The 20,076-nt window shown below is 49.7% G+C and overlaps 1 long non-coding RNA gene across 1 annotated transcript in view; it reads left to right on the top strand.

The window, feature by feature from the left end:
* Window positions 1-20,076, top strand: part of LOC107183213 — a 45,503-nt gene that overhangs the window by 24,598 nt on the left and 829 nt on the right. The gene's annotated exons all lie outside the window — the stretch shown is intronic.

Here is a 20,076-nt window from a genome sequence, read left to right as displayed (position 1 = left end):
CCCCCCGCCCCCCTCCCCCCCACAACGTCTCAAGGGAAGCTACATGGGAAACTGGAAAGCGGAAGCCACTCAGACTTCTGTTCCTGGCTCTGTCCATTGTTCAGCATGGACCGTGGACAAGTCTCCCTTCTTGGACCTCACTGTCTTAATCTGCACAGTGGGGCTTTGGGCTCAGTCATCCTCAGGCCACCGCATACAATGATTGTAGTTAGAACTCTGCCATTTTCTCTCTATCTCTGGGCAACTCATAGCACACTGAGGCCTCAGTGAGGGCCACGACCCTTCTTAGGATGGTGATAGGATCAGCTAACAACCCAGCGAGTATCCAGGAGTATCCAGTCTCCGCTGGAAGTGTTTTTTTTTCTGTAGTCTGGCCTGCCCTTATCTGGCTCAAGCAGGAGAGAATTTATCTAGAGGTGGGGCTTCCCCTAGTTTCCCCTTCCCCCCTTATCCTGAGCCCATCATTGCCTGAGAACCAGGCTTTCTGAGCTTCTCCTTAAAGTAGTTAGGGTAGAAGGAGAACCCAGGAGGAGGGCCTCAGCGCTTGCTGCCTCCTCTTCCTCCTGACTTTCACATCAACCCAGGGTCCAGTTCAGGGGAAGGAGGGGAAGGAGGGGAAGGAGGGGAAGGAGGGGAAGGAGGGGAAGGAGGGGAAGGAGGGGAAGGAGGGATAGCTCGACCACACGCTTCCTATCTAACAGTGAAGAGTATACAAAGCCTATGTCCTCAGAAACTCTAAGTTATGACAATGTACCAGTCAGAAGGAAGGGCGAGTTAGATAAAGAGGACAATCCCAGCTTGGGGACAGAGAGAAGAAAAAGGGAATTCACATTTATTGAGCATCCCCTATGTGCCTGTGCTAAGCCAGTTACTTTGCATACATTCTCTATATCTATGTCTATATCAATGTCTATGTCTATGTCTATATCTAATCTATATCATCTATCTCTCTATATATCTATTCACAGGTTGAGACGTGCTCAGATCTATATCATCTATCTCTATCTCTATTACCTATATTCCCAAATGGCAGCCAGAATGATCTTTGTAAAACATCAATCAGACCATGTCACTCAGTGTCTTTCCTCTGCCCTTGGAATAAACTCTAAACTCCTGATCGTGGCCTACCGGGCCCTGAGTAAGCCGGCCCCTGCCTCCCCCTTTGCAGTTATGTACCTACCTTCCCATTGGTCATTTACTTCAGTCACAGACGTCTTCTGTGTATTTCACAAATTCTTCCCCACCTCAAAACCTTCACATGTGCTGTTCTCTCTGCTCAGAATTCTCTTTTCCTGGCCTTTTGCAGCCTTGGGTCTTATTAACCTTTTTAACTCAGCTTAATTAGACAGTGCCCTCCCTGCCCCACTGCCCTGCTCTCTACCCCTTCCTCCGATTCCTCACAATGCTTATCACCATTTGTAGTCATTTGTCTTTTATTTTTAATGTTGTATTCACTCCACATTGCATGGCACAGAGTGGGTATTCAGGAAGCATTTTCTGGATGAATGAATGACTGAGTTGGAGGGAAACAAAGGTGCTAGTTGAGTGCCTGGCTGAGGGCAGGGCTCTCAGTAGGTGTTCAGTAAATGGCAGCTTTTAGTAGAACTAGCATAGATGGTGAATACCCACCAATTTATTGTGACTAGAGCATGCATTGGGGAAGGCGTGCAGAGGACAATTAAAGTTGAAAAGATGAGCTGGTACCAGGTCCGGGTGGTCCCTGATGTGTGAATTTACACCTTAGAAAGACATTGCTGGGAGTCATTGCTGGGCCATTAACTGTAACTATAGAGAGCTTTGCTTCCGAGGTGTGGGTCCAGGCACTTTGTCTACACAGTGAGGCCATACAGTGTGGTTGGGGGGATGCAGGGTGGGGAGCAAACTCAAAGAGGAACAGGTGGACCCTCTCCAGAGGCAAACTCTGAGGCCAAAGGCCCAGCGGAAGTGGCTCTGTTGGGAGCATGCTGTGTTTCCTAATTCCACATCGTCACTGCACTGTTCCTGGGGAGCAGAGGATTGTGGCTACCTAAGAGCCAGATGCTTGGATTTCTATTTTGGTTCCTCCTCTGATCAACCATGTGACTTCTGCCGGGTTCATTCACAGCTGCTTCTGTTTCTTCCTCTGTAAACAGGCTGCTTTTAGTACCTGCCTCATAGGGTCTCAGTGAAGGTGAATGAAGTACTATAGTGCGTGCAAAGGGCTTAGCAAAGCACCTGGCACATACTGAGCACTCAGGAGAGGTGAGCTGTTATCTTCATTCAATAGTGGGGGGTTCAGAAAGGACATTCCAGGCAGAGAGAACCATAAGTACAAAGGAAAAGTGCAGAGACATGACACAGGAGGGTGCTTTGCAGTGGTGGGAGGTCACTGTGCGGGAAAGAGGGAGGAACAGTAGGCACCCCGATCCTGCAGCACGTGCCCACTGGGCCAGAGCTGGAACTTTATCCCAGGGCAATCAGGGCCAGTGCAGGGCGTGATGTGATCTGATTGCTGGCAGTAAAAGGATGGGTTGGAGGGGCATGGAGGCCCGGAGACCAATGGACAAGCTGTTGGTGTGGCCCCAGTGAGAACCTGAACTCAGGCACCTGGAAGTAGAGAGGAGGGAACCACCAGAGAGGTGAAGAGGGAGAGTGGACGGAGTGGGGGGCCTGCTGGGGAAGGGAGGAGATGGTAGGGGAAGGGGAAGCGGCCTTACCCTGATGACTGCGGGTTTCTGTACAGGCTGGCTGAGGAACTGTAGAGCTGAAAGCATGGTGAGTGCATATGGGTTTTGATGTCAATAGTTTGACTTTTCTGGGAACTGAGAAGCTTCCTGAGAAACCTCTCTTTTTTGTTTCGGCTCCCCATGTGGAAAATCTTTCTAAAATCTCCCGAGTGATTAACTCCTCCCCTAGTGATGAGACTGTGCATACCTCTTGCCTGCTGGGCCAAGGCCTGGGCCAGGGGATGGGGCCGTGGCCTGTAGGTGGCCACAGCTAGGGATTTCATCTGGAAGCTGGTTTTAAGAGTCCATCAGTTTTCTTGTGACTTTCTTCCTTCTCCTTAAAGGGTGCAGTGCCCGTTAGTGGAATGTGCTGTGTATTCCAAGGCTGGGATCAGGACTGGGCAGCCTTTCAGAAGTGGTATAAGGCAAGCTCCTGCTGGGCCCCGCTGCCCTTTTTACTTTGGTGAGTGTGGCCTGGGAGATGTTATTCCAAAGAACCCTAGGTCTTCGCTTTTGCACTTTATAGATGAGGAAAATGAGGCCCCAAGAGAGAATGGATGAGACTTACTCAGGTCCAACTGTGAATTAATGTCAGAGCTGGGCCGGGGCCAGGTGCCTCCCTTCTAGCTCCAGGCCCTCCTGTGCTTCTGCAGCTGGCACTGCCTCTTAGAGGAGTGAGGAACTGACGAACCTCTACACAGGCCCCTGGTGTGTCCTCCCCCCCCCCCCACACCCCCCAAGTCAGCTATTGTCCTAAGCCCTCACTCAGGAGCCCATCCGTACCCCTGCTCCCGACTGTGGCTGGAGGTGGGGGGCTAAAACCAGGAGAACTGGGTGGGTTCCCTCCTGATGAGGAGAGGAGCGAAGCCCCATCTTGATGGGTGGAGTTCAGTCACATCTCTACTGGAGCTGGTTGCTGAGGAGAGGCCTTTGTCTGCGTTGCCAGGGGAACCAAAGTTTCTGCCTTCTTCCAGGGCTGTGATTGGCTCCTGGTGGAGCTGGAGCTTTGGTGAGTGAAAGTGCCTCTTTCCTGCCTACATCTTCCACAGGTTGAGAGACTAGAGAGACGCTGGGGTGCCATGGAAACATTGTGTTGGTTTCTGAGCTCTACCCTCTCAGCTCTAGAGGTGATGGGTTTCCTTGTATATTTGCTCACTCATTTATCCCAAGGCAGCATCTGCTCCAGGAAAGCTAGCTTAAGAGTCAGAGGACCTGTATTTGAATCCTGGCACAGTCATAGGCCTTGGGTAGATCCCTTCCCTTCCCAGGGCCTCAGTTTCCCTACCTGTAAAAACAAAGGCATTGGGCTAAATTCTCTGGTCCTTGCAGCTCTTTCTTTCCTGACTGCACAGCCCACGTCCTCTTCCTTTTTGACCTCCCATATTCCCATTTGGCCCTTTGCCCGGGCTCTGACCATGTTCTCACTTATAAGTGCCCTGTAAGATGCAAGATAGAATAGGAAGTTGCCAACAGCTCTTAGCATTCCCCACCCTCCTCGAGGAAAGTTGTGTTCTCTGAACCTCTCCTGGAAGCCCTAATCCTGCAGCCCCTCTTGTCTCAGCCTACCACCTGGACTCAGGCTCAGGGTAATAAGCCGAGGACAGTGAATGATGGCTGCCCCATCTCTGCTCAGGGTGGGCCTGGGCAGCATGCAGAACAGAGTTTGCTGGGGTGGGTGGGGCAGTTGGGAGAGCCTTGGGTTTCAGGCCTGACTCAGCCACCTGTTGGCCAGGTGACCTTGGCAGGGCTGCTCCGCTTCATTTTCCACATCTATGACCCAGGAATTCAAATCCCACCTCATAGGATTGTTGCAAAGATTGAGTGAGATGATATGTCTGCCATACGGGATGCACCAAGTCCCCTTCCTGGGTCTCTCTCCTAAAAAAGGCCAGATTGAGAAGGGTTTGAGGTGGCAGGACCTGTGGTTCCATAGGGCAGACTGTGCCTGCTGCTCATTCCTGGCAGTGCCAAAGGCAGGGGGAGAAAAATGTTGTCTTGGGTGGGTGATGTCTGAGTTGGGGAGGCCTGTGTCAGAGTTAATGTTTGAAAAACACTTTTAAGATCCTCCAGGGAACTCAAATGAAGATTTTTCAGATGAGCTGAAAATGGAGCAACTAATGAAGCTGAGCTCACTGGCAGGGAAGGGGGAGGCCTAATTGGTACTGACTTGGTCTTGGCCCAGCCACACTCATTATCGCAGGCTGACCGGGAGGGTGGCCCTACATTTGGGCTGTGAACTGAAGTAACTGATGTGAGCTTTCTTGGGAGGGGGGTGTCGTGTGGGCCATCTGGTAATGACTCAGCCCTACTTCTTGTTGACTCACTAGACTGAGGGTCAGAGGTGGCTTCTTAGGTCATTGGCCTTCCGAGCCTGGTTTAGCTTTCAGTCCTGTGACCCCCTCCACCTTGGGCTATAGAAGCAGCAGTCCAGACTTGGGTGGGTGTGGTCGGAGGCAGGGATGGGACAGTGAAGTCGGAAGTGGACTTTCCCTGCTGTGCTCAGGTTTTTCTGGGGTCTGTGATGAGGGTAGAGAGTGGGAAGAAAGGGGTTCTCAGGAGAAGAAAGCAGGCTGGTGGGTATGTGCGGGTGGGGGGAATAATGTGAACGGGTTGCAAGTCTGGGTTTGCTTATGTGGCTGCTTACACTGAGGAGGCAAAGAATCTAAGGCAGTGGTTCTCAACCTGTGGGTCGCGACCCCTTTGGCGGTCGAATGACCCTTTCACAGGGGTCGCCTAAGACCATCCTGCACATCAGATATTTACATTACGATTCATAACAGTAGCAACATTACAGTTATGAAGTAGCAACGAAAATAATTTTATGGTTGGGTCACAACATGAGGAACTGCATTTAAAGGGCCAGAAGGTTGAGAACCACTGATCTAAGGGAATCAGATGCTGAGGAAGGATCCAAGAAGCGAGTGTGTGTGTGCATGTGCATTCGGGGGCGGGGGGGGTTCCCTTTGGAAACACAGGTGGTAGAATTGGTGAGTGATTACGGACCAGGGGAGCCTTGTCCTGAAGACACGAGAAAGTCCTGCTGGAGGCCACCGATGGGTAGCTTGGGCTGGGACAGGAGTAAAGGGCCATGGGTGGTGCAGCACTGCTTCTTCTGGGGACCCGGTTTGCATTGGAAATGCTGCTCCTGGGGACACTCTGAGACTCCTCAGGGGGGGAGTATGTGGGGGTCAGTCATTACAGCCTCTTGGCACCTGCATGGCCTTGCGAATGCATTTGGGGGAATAGGGCCAAGTGTCAGGTCACCAGTGCCTCCTGGCACACTGACCCCAACGGCCCCACCTCCTTATTTTAACTTGGTCTCTGTAATGCCACGCCCTTCCTTCCCGCTCTCCCACTATCTCTCTGGCAGGTTCTCATGTGCCTGTTCCCCCTTCTCAGCTTGACTACTCACTGTGTGGGTTCCTCAGGGCTCCATTGCAGTTTCTGTTCTTGGTGTGTGTGTGTGTGTGTGTGTGTGTGTGTGTGTGTGTGTGTTACTAATAATCTAGGGTTTTTTAAATTATGAAAGTAATAACACAGTACAGAGATTTTGGGAAACAGGAGGAGGAAAAATGTGACTCCCGAGAATTTTTGGGAGGCTGACATGCTTCCTTCCACCTTCGTTCCTTTGCTCTTTTCTCACGTGGCTGTAGGCCTCCCTGAGATTCCCACCTACCGGTGTGTGTGGGGCCACCTTCTGTGTCATTACAGAGGATTCCATCAAATACATGGTCCTCTCTCCCCGTCTCCTGCTGGTGGACACAGGGGTTGTTTCCAGTTTTTGCTGTTAGGAATAGCACTGCCGTGAACATTGCATAAAGTGCTTTTTCTGTATTTCAGATGATGTCTCTTAGGGTGGGGGTCCCAGGAGGGACTTCTGGGCCAAAGGCTATGGATGCCGTTCAGGTTCTTGCCAGACTGTTGTGCCACTTTAAGGTCAAGCCTCCAGGGTGAAGGGGCAGGAACTGTTTGCGATTCCTCTCAGGGCTGAAGAGCCTGTTCCTTGTGGGCAGGCACTGCTGGGGACCGTCCTCTGTCCAGCCCCTCATTCGCTCTGAGTGGGGGGCGGGGCAGGGCTGTGAAGCGAGGCTGCCTGGGTTCAAACCAGGGGCCCCTCTCCACCCTCTTGAGTCTATTTCCTTGGCTGTGAAGTGGGCAGGATGAGAGTGACCGCTCCACAGGGTCGTCATGGGGCTGGATCACCCACGTAAGGCTTGGAAGCAGACAGCACGACACTTGATAGATGCTGAGCCATGATGACAGTGGTGAGGCCGGAACCTAGGCTTCCCGCCTGGGTGGTCTCTTTTCCTGATGGCAGCCTGCCCCTGGAGAGGTAATGGTGTATGGGTGTTGGTGCCCCTGAGTTGGAGAGTGTGGGGGAAGAACTGAGCCCCTGGAGTGGAGCTGTAAGGTGGGGCCTCTCCCTTTCCTCCCAGGAACATCCCCTTTTTTCTGGGGCACTGTTTTCCCCAAAGGTATCTCTCTGGGTTAGAGTTGGGCCCCTGGTGCAAGCCTGTTCCCTAGAGGTGCATTCAGGACACATTCTGGCCTTGAGGAGGGAGTGTCATCAAGGGCTTCAATCCTGGAGGGAAAGGTGGGCTCCAAGGATCCCTCCACACGTGGCCACATTGGTTGCCTATTGCTGATGTAACAAATCACCACACACAACCCAAGTTTATTACCTTACTAGAGGCCCAGTGCACAAAAATTTGTGCACTGGCCGGGGGTGGTCCCTCAGCCCCACTTGTGCCCTCTCACAGTCTGGGACCCCTCGGGAGATAATGACCTGCTGGCTTAGGCCCGCTCCCGGGTGCAGAGGGCAGGCCCAATCCCTAGATGCAGCCCCTGGTCAGGCTCAGAGCAGGGCTGATTGGGGGGTTGGGGCTCCGTACCCTGTCATACACAGAGCAGGGCAAATCAGGGGGTTGGGAAGCTCTTCCCTGTCATGCACAGAGTAAGGCCGATAGGGTAGTTGGGGCACCGCCCCTGTCACACACAGAACAGGGCCCATCAGGGGGGTTAGGGGTCTGTACCCTGTCACACACAGAGCAGGGCCGATCAGTGAGTTGGGGAGCGCCCCCCATCAGGCACAGAGCAGAGCTGATCAGGGGGTTTGGGCGCTGATCCCGGTGCCGGGAGGCCTCGCGGCTCCGCTGATCCCGGTGCTGGGAGGCATATTACCCTTTTACTATATAGAATAGAGGCCTGGTGCATGGGTGGGGGCCAGCTGGTTTGCCCTGAAGGGTGTCCTGGATCAGGGTGGGGGTCCCCACTGGGGTGCCTGGCCAGCCTGGGTGAGGGGATGATGGCAGTTTGCAGCTGGTCACACACCCTTCAGGGTGGGGGTCCCCACTGGGGTTCCTGGCCAGTCTGGGTGAGGGGCTGAGGGCCGTTTTCAGGCGGGCAGGTGACTGAAGTTCCCAACTACTCCTTTTTTTCTTTTTCTTTTTTAATTCTGGGCCAAGTTTAGCTCGGAGGCTTGGCTCTAGCTCTGAGGCCTCTGCTGCTGAAAACTGGTATCTGGTTTGTTTCGGTTCTATAATCGAAACTCTGTATCAACTCCAGCTCTGAGATCCCGGGCTCGCTAAAAGCAGGTTTCTGTGGTTTTGTTTAGCTTCTATATTTGTAACTATGTTTCAAACTGCAAGTTCAGAGGCCGGCAAGGCAGGCGGGGAACTTTGGAGTCCTCCATCACTGAAGCAAGCAAGCCTCATGTTAGTTTCAAGCTGCCTGGCTGCTGGCCGCCATCTTGGCTGGCAGTTAATTTGCATATCGCCCTGATTAGCCAATGGGAAGGATAGCGGTCGTACACCAATTACCCAGTTTCTCTTTTATTAGATAGGATTGTTCTGGAGGTCAGAATTCTGAAAGGGGCCTTATGGGGTTAGAATCAAGGTATCGACAGTCCTGTGTTCATTCTAGAGGCTCCAAGGGAGAATCTGTGCCTTGCCCTTTCCAGTGTCTCTAGGCTGCCCACATTCCTTGGCTCATGGTCCCCTTCCAGCAGTCGCATCTCTCAAGCCCACTGGATAACCCACAATAATCTCCCCATCTCAAAATTCTTAACCTAATCACATATGCCAAGCCCTGTATGCCATGAGGGGTAACATGTTCATAGATTCTAGGGATTAGGACAGGGACATGGGGGGGGGGGTGCATTATTCTGACTACCAGGGTTGCCAATACCAGGGGTCTCTCTGGGTTAGTGGACCCCCAGGTACTGCTGGAATTATACCACCAAGCTCATGATAGAGAAAGGGCCAGGGCAATCAGGTCTAGTATTCTGTGGTTGGGAGGGACATGAGTCTGTGCCACCAGATTCTCCAGGATGAAGGGCCCGGAGGGAGGCCGTGTGCCCTGTGACAGTGTGACGAAGATGTTCCATGAGGCAGACATCAGAGAACGTAGCCCCTGGCCTTCAGCGCTAGGACTGGTAGGTGAGGCACTGCTACAGGAAACCAAGCAGCCCTGCCCATCCACCGCCTCACCGCAGCGTGTACATGTGTTTGTGTGTGTGTTCACTCATCTGCGTCTCTGCAGCAATACTCTTGGAAGGGGCCAAGGAACAACTCTTTTAAAAGGCCTCTTCTGTTCTTGTTCCCGGCAAAATAATTACACAAGTGACTAATTTTATCCCTAATTCCATAATTACTTTATTATGTAGCCGGTGAGAGGGCCCCGAGCTGTGCCTATGGCGCCACTTTGGCTGCTGGCCCAGGTGGCCTGCTCTGCCAGCACAGAGCCCACCTCACTCCGGTCTTGTCCCGCCATGATGGCAAGGTTGCTCCAATTCCTTCTGGCTGAGTCCAGCGACATTTGGTATTGAGGTCTGAAAGATCATCCTCCCCCGTGCCCCCCAGATTTATGTGCAAACATAGCTGCCTGGAGAGTAAGGGCTCATACTTTTGGAGCTGTTAGCAAAAGTCAAGAGATCTGGGTTCCAGTTCAACTCTCTCATTAACTTGTTCCTGGAGCAAGTCATTTCCCTCTGGGTCTCAGTGCTGTCCTCTGTAAAATGGGACCGTTGCGAGCTTTAACACGTCCATGATCCGATGATAGGAAGTGAGAGAACTAACACTTTGAGACTGAGGTCACTTTTTGCTACCTGTTGGTGACATACTCCAATCAAAGCATTAAAGATAATAGTACTAACGGTAGACATCATTTATTGAGTGCTTACTCCATAGCAAGCATTGTACCAGGTCCTTTATATTTTTCTCATTCTATAGGCACGTGATTCCATGAGGCAGAAGAGGAAACAGCAGTGACTGGTAAAATAATCTGTCCACCAGGAAGTGGCAGAGCCACGTCTGAAACCTATGCCCTTAGCTGCCACCCAAAGTTCCTGCCTTTCCCAGAGTTAGGCTTGTAGGGATGACTAAACCCCTGGAAATTTGAAAAATGTAAATTTAAACTTTATACAACACATAGGAATGGTAAAGTAAATTGGAGACTCCAGTAGACCAGAGAGTTGAGTGGCCCAGGGTTGCTTTCTAGCTTTGCCACTGGCTCAGTGTGACCTTAAGCGGGTCTCCAGGCCTCAGTGTTCCCATCAGTATGAGGGGGTGGGACTAGACAGTCTCCCAAGGCCTTCCTGGTACTGATGCTCTGATTGTGGGTCACCTGGTCCCAGAAGGTGCTGTGCAGTGGGGGACCAGCCCATGGTGGAGGCAGTGGGTAGCTGGGCTGGCAGCCATGTTTGTTTCTGTTATGTTCACCCTCGTGAGAACCGAGGTTGCTTAGACTGCGTCCCACTGACCATCTGCAGCATCACTTTCCCAGGCCGTGGAGTTGAGAATAGGGAGCCGGGAGGTCATTTCCAGGATGTTCCTACTGCTCCTGCAAGATTACCGCACAATATGAGCTCTCTCTGGCTGGGATTGGGATCTGCCTTGCTCCAAAGACTGCACTGGACTCAGCCAGGGACAAGCAGTGGCTGTAAGTGTGTCGGTGGGGGTCTGAGGGGGCTTCTCGGGGGTGCCTACAGACCTAAGCATAATGAGTAACAAGAGCTATTTTGTTCCCTAGCATTACCACATGCAATGCACTTCCCTGGCAATATTACATTTAATTCTCTTAAACCCACATGAGGTAGGAGCTATGGTCATTCCCGCCTTACTAGGATAGCCGAGGAATCTGACACTCAGAAGATTAGATAATTTTCTCCAGATCACACAGCTAGCGAGGTGTAGACGGGGATTTGGGATCTGATCCCAGAGCTCACAGTGCGGCCTGAGGTTCTGATACCTCATGGGCTGAAGGAATAAGCATGAGGTTAGGAGTCAGCTGGTTTTTGAATTCCTACTCTCTGCTTACCATCTGTGTTTCCTCTGGCAAGTTACTTTATCTGAGTTTTCATTTTTTTATCTACAAGGTGGATGTGTTGATACTTGCCCGCTAGGATTATTTTAGAGATTGCTGGGATGGTGATGTGGGGCAGTGTGCGGTAGCAGGTCAACAAAGGCCTTTCACCATTTGCCCCCTCCTCACTTCGGGCTTCCTTCTGCACACCTGAGGCTCCTGCCACCCTGGAGTGTCCCTCACGCATACTTCATAGTTCAGGACCTTTGCACATGCTGCTTGTGGCCTGCCTGGAATTTGCCATTCTACCTGCTATTTGTTCTTTCCCTTCCTTTTTTGCTTTGCTCCTTCCCTGAGGATTCCAGGAAGGGCAAGAGGAATGAGGCCAGATTCTCCCGCCGGCCTGTGCTCCAGTGATTATCAAAACAGCCCCTCCGCGGAGGCGGAACTGTGTCTGATGGCTTGGAAAGGGTGTGCAAGTGCAGTGTGTGTCTTCCCTTTGGATCACTCCATTTCCATCTTACTATGGTCTCACTTTTTCCCATCTCTCTAGTCTTTAACTCTCTTTTTAAATTTTCTGTCTGATACTTTTTAAAATTAAAAACATTTATTTTTGTGGTAAAACACACACACACACAAAACATAAAACTTATCATCCTAACCATTTTTAAGTGTAGAGTTTGGAGTGTTCAGAATATTCACATTGTTGTGTAACCAGCACCACATCTCTCTTCAGAACTTTTTTGTCTTGCAAAATTGAAACTCTTTACCCATTAAATAATAACTCTCCATTTCCCCTTTTCCTGGTCCCGGTAACCACCATTCTGCTTTCTGTCTCTATGAATTTGGCTACTCTAGATACCTCATATAAGTGGAATCATAAGTGGTATTTGTCCTTTTGTGACTGGCTTATTTCACTTAGTGCAGTGGTTCTCAACCTTCTGGCCCTTTAAATACAGTTCCTCATGTTGTGGCCCAACCATAAAATTATTTTCGTTACTACTTCATAACTGTAATGTTGCTACTGTTATGAATCGTAATGTAAATATCTGATATGCAGGATGGTCTTAGGCGACCCCTGTGAAAGGGTCGTTCGACCGCCAAAGGGGTCGCAACCCACAGGTTGAGAACCGCCGACTTAGTGTAATGTCCTCAAGGTCCTTCCATGCTGTAGTATGTGTCAGAATTTCCTTTCTTTTCAAGGCTGAATAATACTCTGTTGTATGTTTATACCATATTTTATTTATACATTTATCATTGGACACTTCGCTATTGTGAATAATGCTTTGAACATGGGTGCACAAAAATGTCTTCAAGACCCTGCTTTCAAGTCCTTTGGGTGTATACCCAGAAGTGGGACTGTTGGGTCATACGATTAGCACTTTTTAAGCCACTATTTATGGTGTGCTTACTATGTTCCAGAAACTGGGTTAAGCACTTGGCATATGTTCACTCATTCAGTTCCTTCATCCACTCTATATTGTAGGTCGAATTATCCCCAATTTGCAGCTGAGAAAATAAAGGCTCAGAGAGTTGAAGTTATTTGCTCAAAGTCTCTCAACTAGGAAGCGGTGGAGCAGGGATTAGAGCCCTGACCTGCTGCCAAAGTCCTTGACCATCATGTTGTACTGCCTCCTAGTGGGCTCTCTTTCTTCACCCGTCTATCAGATTTTCTGCCTCTATTGTGTTGCTTCACTCTCTAGTGCATGTTCACGTTGTCATTCTCTTCCTGCCTTGTGTTATGTTTACTCTCTCCAGAAACCGTGTTTACCCTCTCTGGAAATTTTGAGCAACTTGTATAAAGGTCCTCTGACAGCTAGGAAGTTTTTGTGAATTGCAAACCTACAGAGGGAGGCCTGTAATTTGCTTTCTAATCATAATCATCTGGATTTATAGCTGCCTCTCTCCCAGCAGCTGACGGAATCTCATTCTGTTGTCATATGGCTTCTGGATCCACAGATGTGACTTCTAAGAGATGCAGTGTGGTCCAGTGGTGAGAGCATATACTTTGATGTCAGACACACTTGTTTAAACCGTTGTGCTGCCATTCATTAGCTAGGTGTCTTCAGCCAAGTTACAGCTCAGTTTTCTCATCTGAAAACTGGGGATACTAGTTCCTGCTTCTGAGGGGTGGTTGTGAGTATTGCATAAACATAAAGTAGCTATTTTGTTGCTGGTACTTTTATTATTGCTGCTTTAATATTAATATTCTGGTGGGAAGGTTTCATGTATTTCAAAAATGCATAAGTAAATTGGAATTCACTAGCATTCAAGCTCTAGGATTCAGCTTCTTTTTTTGTCCCTATCAGCAGATCAGCAGATAGTCAGAAGCTCAAGAAAAGGACAGTGCAGCCAAAGCCAGTGCCCCAGATGTGGAACTGGGAACAGGCCCAGAATGGGGCTGTGCAGGCTGATTCCATTTCCTCTCCTCCTCTCCCTCACCCCATGTGGGTGCTATAACCCGCTTGAGAAGAGCCTGCTGGCTGACCCCTCCCTCCATGAGAACAGCTTCCTCTGGGAGAGTCCAGAGGTAGAGTGGCTCTGTAGGAAGTCTTGTTGCTATAGGAGACCCCCAGAGGCAGTAAGGACCCGTTGCCAGATGATGATGGGCTGGTGTGGAGATGCAGAGCATGTTGCCCTAGCTAGGCTTCTGTGGGGTTCTGGGCAGGAGATACTGATAGCAACTGTGAGCTCAGCTGGGAGAAGGGGCTCTGTAAGGTATGGCTCCTGAGAACCAGGGATCAGGATAACGTGTTCAGTTCTCCCATTTAACTCCTGATATGTCAGAGTCAGCCCTGCATTTGATCCTGACTTGCTTTGTGACCTTTGGGCAAGTTTCATGCTGCTATACTTGCTGGGCCTCAGGTTCCTCATCTGTACAATGGGTAAATAATATCCTCCTCACAAGCCATTGTGAGGGTTAAGTGAAATGTAAGTATAAAGTGCACTAGAGAAAGGAAGACAAAGTATAAATTTGAAGATACTACTCTTATCATTATAATAATAATTATTATTTCCCTATTGTAAATGAGGGAATTGGATCTCTCCATCTGGATGAGATTCATGGAGGAGGGGACTTCCATTCTTGAGGCCTGCCTTCAGGGGTCTGTGGGCATTGGTTGATAGGGCTTCCAATTAGTGAAACTCCAGGGGGGGCAACTGAGAAGGGCAGCAAAGTTCAAAGGCAGAGGGAGACTTGATAAAAGTGGTGGCTGAAAGAGGCAGTGGGGAGGCGGGGGACTCCAGTGAGACTCTAGGAAGACCTTTGAATGGTTCAGACCAGAAGCTGTGAGATGAACCTAATGAGTCTTTCATGTTGCTTTTCTTATATAAATATGTTCACCACCCTCCCCCTCCCCAGAAAATAAGCAGCGAAACAGTACCCAAAGAAGCACAAAAGAAATAATTCCACTACCACAAAACAACCACTGGAAACATTTTGGGAGGTATATTTCCTTCCAGTTTATTTTTTTCTGTGTATGCTAACATATATACATATTTTATAGAAATTGGATCATATGTTACATACTATTTTGTACCTGCTTTCCTCATTCTGTATTGTTATGAACATTAGTACATAGAAACCTACCTATCTATGATATTATATTTTTGCTGCTTAAGTATATCATGTCATGTATGTATCACTATTTATATAATGTAGCTATGATTTTTGGACATATTAATTCCACTTTGCTAAACAAGACAAGACTCTTATATACAACATACAAATGTTCTTATAGCTATATCTTTGTGTATGTCCATTGCTCCTGAAGGATAAATTCGTAGAAGGGGAATTTTTGGGTTAAAAGGTCTGTGCACTTTTAAAACTTACCATGCCATTTTCCAAAGTAGCCTCCAGAAAGATGAAACCAGTAGATGGCTGCATTGACCTGTCCGAGTTTGCCCAAGGGTGCTCATTGCCTTGATTACCAGACTTGGGGTGGATGGGTAGGAGTTTGAGTCTGGTGGACTGAGAAGGTGGGAGAGGCAACAATCTCTCTATATAAAAGTCTAATATGCAAATTGTCCCCTTGGGAGTTCAACTGGGAGACCGGGTGTTCGATCGCTTGCTATGATGTGCACTGACCACTAGGCTTTGGCGCAGAATGAAGGAAGGCCCTGATCAGCCCTGATCTCCGGCCAGGCCTAGGGACCCTACCCGTGCACAAATTTTGTGCGCTGGTCCTCTAGTAGTCACTATAAAGGGACTTTTGCAGAGAGAGACCCATGGATGGCTTGGTGGAGGAGCTTACCTGGTACAGGATGTGATTTTCTGGGCTGTGCTGATCTGACCTGTATTGGTCAGGAGAGGCTGAGCTGGGCTGGGCTATTGGTCTGGGTAGGCTGCACTGGCTCAGGCAGCACAGACTTGCCCTGGTGTGATCCTAGGCTCAGTCTGGTGTGACCAACATGGCCACCAATCCAAGACGTTCATTCTTGATGCTGGAACAGCCACATCCACGTAGTGCATAGTGATTCATCAGAGCTGGTGGTGGCAGCAGTAGCTCTGACAGGGTGGAACTGCTCTCACCCATCCTGCCACTCAGCCTCTAAAAATAACTCTTCTGTTCCAAGTGACCGCGCCACCAAGTGTCTGGAGGCACAGTCCTTTGGCTATGGCTAAGTGGGAGAGTGTGTGTGTGTGTGTGTGTGTGTGTGTGTGTGTGTTGGGGGTGAGGGGTGGCCAGGGATTTGGGGTGGGGGAATGAGAGACAGTTCAGGCTCCTCTTCTCCCCTCTGTCAGCTGGGGATGATCTATCTGTTGGGGAAGTGGCAGCTGATAGGGGCAGGGGTGTCTTTCAGGACTATGTGATCACTCCCTGGTGAACAGGGAGAGAACAGAAAGAGGAAGGAAACTATAGAAGCAATATGACAAGGGTGGGGCTGGCTCAGGGAGAGGAATTCATAGCATTTAGCTGATCAACAATTGAATCCTACAAAAGCCCATTTCAAATCTCACCTTTAGGGTTTCCTTAAATTAAATGCAAATTCGGCTGACTTTTTTTTTTTTTTTTTAAACAAGGAAGAAAGGGTGGGGGGGGGAGAGAGAGAGAGAGATATGAAAGAAACATAGGCAGCCTTTCTGTGCACAGGACGATATTCCAACCAACTGAGCCACCCAGCCAGGGCTAGCTGACTTCTTATCATGGATGATTAGAAACCATTTAGCCAAGGATTCTTAACCACGTGTCCATGGACTAGGGGGTGATCAATGCATGGACTTCATGACATCTCATGATGCCTGAAATTACAATAAGAGTGTGTGTGTGTGTGTGTGTGTGTGTGTGTGTGTGTCTGCGTCTGCATGTGTGCCCATATGCATTTTTCTGGGGAGAAACTGCAGTTTTCATTGTATTTTTAAAAAAACAGGCACACACACACACAAAAAATGACCCATAAAAGGTTAATAATTACACTAGTTCAACCCCTCACATTAGAGGTGAGGAAATTGAATCCAGAGAGAAACATGGCTGCCTGAGATCTCATAGTCAAGATCAAAATCCAGGTTCCTTGATACCATCCTCCCCTGACTGGTCCCTGAATCAGGATCCAGCTACCGGTAGTAGGCAGGACCCAGCTACAGCTTCCCATGCCCTCCTCTTGGCTCGCATGGATCTGACTGAACAGACTGGAGGCTTTCAGTGGCAGTGGGCCGATGAGAGCTCACTTCCAGACATGCCTGTTCCCAGGAGGTCTTGTCGGGGAAGACTCATGGGGCATCTCCTGACTCACTTCCTTAAAGGGCATGTTAGCTCCACCTGTTAAATCCACCTCTTGTACCTTGATGCTCACACCTGGCAGGAAGTGCCCCTGCCCCTTCTGACATTGGGTCTGGAGAAAACTACTGGTAAATGGTGCCCTGGGGGTGGGGGGGTCTTTGGAAACGTATTTGATGGATAGGCAGGAAGTCATAGCTAATGGTAAGAGGTTGATGCTGGTCCACGGTATGTGGGAGGAATTCAACTCAGGGGAGTTTAGATGAAGTGGCACGTGAGGATTAAACACGATAACCAACATTCATTGAGCACTTCCTATATGCCAGGCACTTTTCTAAGAAATGTGAATGTGTTATTCCCTTTAGTCTTTACAATAACCACATAAAGTTGTTATAAGGAAACTGAGGCCCAGTGAGATCAAGCACAGCTAGTAACGGCTGAGTCAGGACCTGAGGCCAGATCTGCCGACCCCAGTCACTCGGGAACCAGCATGGGCTCCTTGCCTCTGTGCTGGTGGATCTCACACTTGAGTGTGCCCCAGAGTCATGAGAGGATTTATGAAAGCATAGGGTGAAGATACTACTCTGAAACCCCCCAGTTTCTGATTCAGTAGGTCTGGGGTGAGGCCTGAGGATTTGCACAGTTCCTGGGTGATGCTGCTGTCTTTCAGGGACCACACTTTGAGAGCCCTTGCTTTCTGCTCTCCTGCTTATTCATAGGAAGAGATGAGCAGAGGGAAGAGAAGTGGTCATTGATCTCTCTTGTGTTATTGCAATGTTCCCCCTGGGTCCAGGCCTCGGCCACCCTCCTGTCACCTACGCTTCACTGGGGACAAATTAATCTTCCTAAAGCCCAGCTCTGATATGTCACGCTCCTGCTCAGTCTTCTGGGCTCTCTGCTGTATGTACTAGTGCAGTCCAGGGGAACTGTCTGCAGCGACAGAAGTTTCTTTATCTGCACTGCCACTATCCACACGTGGCTCTGAATTTACCTTTTCTCAACTTTAGTTAATTTAACTTTAGTCACATGTAGCTCGTTGCTCGTCAGTGCAGGAAACCACTTGGTTTGCCATTCGAGGCTCCCGTGTGCCTTTCCAGCCTCGGCCTCAGCCTCATCCCAGGCTGTAGGCTGAGGTGTTTCCTGAGTCGCGCCTGCACTTCCCAGCTCTTGTTGCTATTAGCTCCTCTGTCTCTGAACTGTGCTTTAGTCCTGCCTTTGATGCTCAACCCAAATGCTACCTCTGCCTGGGAACCTTCTTTGACACCCGCTCGCCTATAACCTCTTTCTCCTCTGAACTCCTAAAAAACACTTTATCCTTTTCTTACAATCTTTAGTCCCTTTGCCTTCTATTGCAGCTGGCTGGTGGCAGTGCTTTCAAAAATATATATATTTTCATTAATTTCAGAAAGGAAGGGAGAGGGAGAGAGAGAGAGAGAAACACCAGTGATGAGAGAGAAGCATTGATCAGCTGCCTCCTGCATACCCACACTGGGGATCGAGCCCGCAACCTGGGCATCGAATGGCGATCCCCTGGTTCATGGGTTGACACTCAACCATTGAGCCATGTCGGCTGGGCTGATGTCAGTGTTTTACTTCCTTCCCTAAGCTGTGAGTTTTTGGAGAGTGTGCCTGTCTTCCAGCTGCCCCTATTCCCTAGCACAGGTCCTTCCAGGTGCACGGAGGAGCTCCCTAAATCCCACAAACCTTTGTCCTGGTGCATTGGGGAAACAGATGGATAACATGTCCTTCCTGCTCCCAAGCTGCCACAGGCTCTCACAAGAGTCTCCTGACTCACACCCAGAGAACCATGAAAGCCAATGGTTATTTTGGGCAGGAAGATAAAAACCACAGTGAGCCCAGTTGGCGAGGGGAGTCCAGCACTAGCTGCCCAAGCAAAAGGCTGTGTTTACACACACAGGCAGCTTCTCTGCCCAGCCTGGCCTGGTACGAGGCGATGGGAACATCCAGACCTTGCTGCCTGGCCACCTTGTGAAGTTGGGGATTAACCAGTGATGTAGCAGCTGGTCCAGCCGTCTGGTCCACACAGATGGGTGGATGAGGAGAGGGCTGCAAAGACCGCAGAGCAGTGCAGGCTTCTGGAAATGGTGCTTTGGCTTGGTGGCACCTGGGCTGGGAATGCAAATACAAGAATGTGTATGTGCTCTGAGCAATGGACAGGCAGCAGGTGACATTTTGCCCTGGCTAGGAGATTTATGAGTTCTTAGAGCAGTCTCTCTTGACACGGAAAGATGATTGGAAAGAAAAACCAAACAGCTTTCTGGCTTCAGACTAATACTAAGAGTATTTAATACCCCCAAAACTTCTAGCATAGACTCATCTCTGGGACAAAACATTAAAAAAAATAAAACTTTATTGAAGTTATAATATAGATTCAGAAAGGTACACAGACTGTAAGTTTACATATATTTGTATAACTACCCCTCCGCCCCCACCAGCAAGAACTAAAACAGCTAGCATATCCATAGTAAATTTGTGTTACAGCAAATATATGTAGGATTAATGGTGGAAACGGGCTTTGCAGTCAGGAACACCTGGGATTGAATCCTGCTCCCCTGCCCCTACCCACTAGCAGTGTGAACTTAGACTAGTGACTTAACTGTTCTGAGCTTCAGCTTTCTCTCCTGTAAAATCAAGGTGGAATATGTAATCTCTGCCTTTCAGAGCAGTAAGAAATTAAAAACGGAAAATGTATGCAAATTGCTGGGCACGGCTCCAGCACGTCATGGGGTCTCACACGCTCTCTGCGATGATGATGTTGATGGATGGTGTCGCTGCAGCCTCCCCGGCACACGGGGCCCTACGCATACACGCAGAGCTTTGCTTCTTTGCCTCTCACTGCTCTCAGCCTTTGTATGATACTCTCTAAGGCCTCTTCTGACGGCAAGGAATCTGTAATTCTGTGATGATGCAAATCTCAGCTGACACTCCAGTCACCTGATGGGAGGATGGGTGGACGTCTGTATCTAGTGGGAATGTGGCCAAATCTTTTGTATTCAGGCCCCAGGAGTATGGCTCCCAGACCTCCTAGGGGAGGGCTGTTTTCCCTGTGGCAGTCAGAGTGGAGTGTAGCCAGGTGGAGTCGGATTCAGCAGAACTCAGCCCTGGGAGTGTCCTGGCACCCTGGTGAACGAACCCCTGACTCCAGCTTGCCCACTGGCCTCTGGCTCTGGGAGTGCAAATGTGTCCCAGGGGGCATACACGGTGCACATATTTTGAGCTGGGCACTGCACTGGGTAGGGCTAGAGGGCAGAGGGCAGGAAGGAGGAGAGAGGCCAAGCCGTTCCTTCCAGTTGGGAGGGGTCATTGCAAAGAGGAGGGGCTCGAAGGACTTC

This window comes from Myotis davidii, unplaced genomic scaffold (genome assembly GCF_000327345.1).
Source record: "Myotis davidii unplaced genomic scaffold, ASM32734v1 scaffold38, whole genome shotgun sequence".
Taxonomy (NCBI): domain Eukaryota; kingdom Metazoa; phylum Chordata; class Mammalia; order Chiroptera; family Vespertilionidae; genus Myotis; species Myotis davidii.
Note: the sequence above shows the minus strand (reverse complement) of the source record. Positions and strands in the feature narration are given on the sequence as shown.